Source organism: Haemaphysalis longicornis, unplaced genomic scaffold, assembly GCF_048455015.1.
Source record: "Haemaphysalis longicornis isolate Haplotype H1 unplaced genomic scaffold, Haemaphysalis longicornis Haplotype H1 scaffold_5, whole genome shotgun sequence".
NCBI classification, from domain to species: domain Eukaryota; kingdom Metazoa; phylum Arthropoda; class Arachnida; order Ixodida; family Ixodidae; genus Haemaphysalis; species Haemaphysalis longicornis.
In genome coordinates, this window is record NW_027526385.1 from 34326851 (window position 1) to 34330632 (window position 3782).

The window sequence follows — 3782 nt, forward strand, 5'->3', positions numbered from 1 at the left end:
TTAACTCAGTTCGCGAAGTAAGATACTTCGATGTTAACCTACTCGAACGCAGTTAGACCTCCCTTGCGAGTACCAGTGTTGCCTGGCGTAAATGATGAAAGCTGATGCCAGCACCACTTGTTGACGTCTGCACTGCACCGCAAAGCACATGTTGGACATTGTCTGAGGCGATGCTCCTAACACGGCGTGGTTTTACAAGTGTTACTTACCAAAATAAATTGCCATGTGTTGAGGAAACCGGAAGTGACACACGTCGAAGAATTTTCGTCCTTGGTCCACTTGAACTTTTCGTCGCAGTTTTTGGCCTCATCTAAACCAAAGAACGAGCAGCAGGTCAAACACAAACTGTTGGCGGCAGACGACAACCTTTGTCCTCTCCCTCTCCCGAATGAATGCTGGCTGGACAGCCAGAAATGAAAGCTACCAACAGTGCTGTGCACGCAGCAAAATTATCGCTAGACTCGAGGGTCTTGATGGAAAAAAAAACTCCGGCCACTTCAAATAGCAGAGTTTTAAAGCGAAGCCTGCACTTCGCTGATGTCGGTAATCCAGCCAAACTAGACTTCCGGAGAGCCTACTTTCTGGAGGAAGGCATTCCACGGGAAGGCATTCTGGGGAAGGCATTTTGGGGGGAGGCATTCCCCCAGCCCTGGCATTCCATGGAATGCCAGTATCAGTAAAGCACTAGGGAGTACAATCGAAGCGTAGTAAACGTTCTCGATAACAGAAGAGGTGTTCGCATAAATAACGCACAGTCAAAGACATACTTTACACAATACACAGGAATCTGTGCGTAATTACACTACTTGCTTCTGAGTTGGTTCGTTTGGTGTTCGACTTCATTTCGTACATCTTGGTGGTCCCTCATTGTTGTCTTTTCGACAGTGCGTTAGTTTATTTTGCTTAGTTTCCTTCACATGCAATTGATTGTATACCTCGAGTACGTAGTGGTAAACAAGGTTACATTTTGGAAATAACTGCTTTACCTTTTTACTGGTCCTCGATGTGGTGGCATGAAGCGGAATGAGCGGCTTACCAACTAAGCTAGGCGCTGTGTTTTCTTATGGAAGCACAAAGTGACTGCTTGGATCATGGCTACAAATTTGGTTCGTGATAGTCGATTTATACTGGAAAGTGGGCCCTAAATTTACTAGGCCTCTAGAAATAAAATTCAAGGAAATTTGCGCCGGCAGGTTTATATCGCTTTCTTATTTTATGTATTGCTGGTAGTAAATTTAATTTTGCTACGGACGCTACTCGAAACGATGTACCAAAGGGGCTCGGGCTGTCGGCATCTCATGTGGTCATCTCATGTAGCCGTAGTCTCATGCTTTCATTCTTTTGTGTGGTTACACTATTAAAACAAACACTCGTTTTCCAAACACGTCGTGCTAGAACTTACCGCGCAGTGAAAAAACACACCGAAACGTCATTTTTCAGGGCCTCGCGCTAGAGCATTTCTTCTCTATGGGCAAAAACGCGTTCCAGCAAATACACCGAGACATGCGTTTTCCAACGCCCCGTGCTACTTCTTACCCTACTTCTTACTTGCTGTGGCGTGTGACACGAAGAAAACTTACGGCCAGTCTGTCTCATTTATTTGCTTAAATCCGGTTCAACGCAAGACAGCACCGTCGCCTCAGCAAGCGCACACTTGCACCTCCCACCAGCGTTTATACGGTGCAAAGTCAGCGCGCGCCGTGTGCCAAGAGATGGACTTACAATCTTTGAATACACGTATACACTGCATGCCTCCCCTCCCCGGGATTCGGGTTAGGGGAGATGGCCGGTTTTGTTTTTAAAAATTAAAACAACACACGAAACGCCTAATTAGGCAACCAAAAAAGGAATGTTTTAGTAGCAGTGTTTTTTAAATTCTACGTAGCCAGAAAGAGTTTCGTTACCTATGAAAGTAGATGGCGGGCAAGTTCCTTGTACTGTTGTTGGCGGCATCGCCAGTGCTGGCCCTGTGAAAAAAGAATTTGTATGTAAGCATTCTTTTCGCAGCGTGGACGAAAATGGAAGTTTTGTATTGTGAAACGCTGCCTTATTAACGGTGTTCTTATTAAGAGCAGTAGCCAAAACAGCTACAACATTGACAACCGCTCCAGAGAACCACGCAGGTGAGGTGGACCAATGACACCAAGACGCGGTTTTCAGTGCGTTTCGCAAAGAGACGTCCTTTCCTTAATGTAGACTAACATTTCAGTAGTGCTAATATTCGCAATGACTCTGCCGATGGCACACATACAGGAAATTTTTGCCGTGTGCATCTTTGTCTCTTTTGATGTAGATACAAGAAATGGTCGCCGTCGTTACCGATGAAACTAGAAAAAATTATGCCCTCTTAGTTTTTGAAGAAGGCACAGCTGCGAAGCCGGACGCAGTACACTAAAAGCACGAAGCAAAATAGGTTTTTTTTAATTAGTGATCGAGCAATTAGCATTTAGCTCAATAAATCTTTAAGAGACTCAAAATATATTCATTCTAGCTACCTGTTTCCCTCCCGCATCGTAGGCATCTTAGTGTCTGCGTAACACACCAAATCAATCTGCTGGACCACTGATGACACCGGAAAGTTTGCATTAGGCTGATGCACGTACACGTTTAAACCTGGCGCCAGCCCAACGGACATGTCATCAGTGAAGCACGACACCCATATTTGCGAGTGCACCGCTCTTTCCCGCCACTCTCCATTCTTGACTCATAAACCGAAAACTAGTTATGTGCGCGCCGCTAGAAACGACAGGCACCGCCGATGTTATCCCTCTGAAAGCCCTTCAAGCTGAACAATAAATATTGGCTCAAACCCATGGTTCTGTTCATCCGGGAAAAATACCGAGCTATTCATCAAGCTGGAACGTGCAGTGGAAACGACGGCGGCAGTGGCTTTCTGCTGCTTTTTCACTTATTCACACTTCCGTTCCGGCAGACGCTCCTTCAATCCCAGCTGTTCTTCCTCCAACTGAACGAAACGCGTCTGTCCATCGACAGTTAAAACCTGGAAGGACTCGAGATTTATTCTAGTGGAAAAACATTTGGCTGGCTGTTACCATCTCGCGTCGTAGGCATCTCACTGCCTAACACACCAACCCAAACCCAAACCGCTCAACCATTGAGGACAGCTGACAGGTCGAATTCAGCCCCGAGACTTCCATGTTTAAATTTCCGCTTGCAGAACGCGCATGGAAGCGGTAGCGGCATTAAGTCCAGCTGTGCATGCACGCCCCCCTTCTTCCACCCCAGTCAGTGCACACACAAACCCGGCAACCGGTGATGGGCGTATGCTTCGGCGTGCATTACACGGACGAAGCTATCGCACGGAGGGAGAGCCTTTTATGTCGAATAATTATTATCGGCTCCCGTCCGCGTTCAAAGCCGGCATCTTGCTCTGGTAACGCCTGATTAGGGTGAAACCACCGTTATCAGCCGATTGCGAGGTTTGTGAAAGAGGCATCGGTGGTGGCAAGGGGAATATCATTGTGGAAGTGGTGTCGGCAGTGGCATGAATTAGAGTGGCAGCGGGGCCGAGTAAATCTGCTTCAATGGAATAAAAATTTTTGGCGGTGGGGCGAGGGAGGTGAGACATACTTCTTCAGAGTAAAAAGTGAGCGCGCGTTTTCCGATTGCGTCAATTTCGCTTTTGTTAATCAAAACTAGCATAGCCACGTTGCAGCCCTGAACGACCGGTACCGTGATCCATTTCGTTCGAAGAAGCTCTAGAGGGTTAACTCAAGAGTATATGTGTCACAACTTGCCTTTTTAATTGTAGTCATACCACC

General features: G+C 46.7%; 1 long non-coding RNA gene across 1 annotated transcript; it reads right to left on the bottom strand.

Annotated features, from left to right (window-relative positions):
* Positions 1–208: 208 nt before the first annotated feature.
* Positions 209–3331, bottom strand: LOC144139150 (uncharacterized). The gene is made up of 3 exons (XR_013316076.1): positions 3264–3331; positions 1905–1967; positions 209–310 (listed from the first exon to the last, which is right to left on the bottom strand). It is a non-coding gene; the product is annotated as an uncharacterized LOC144139150 (long non-coding RNA).
* Between the last annotated feature and the right edge of the window lie 451 nt (positions 3332–3782).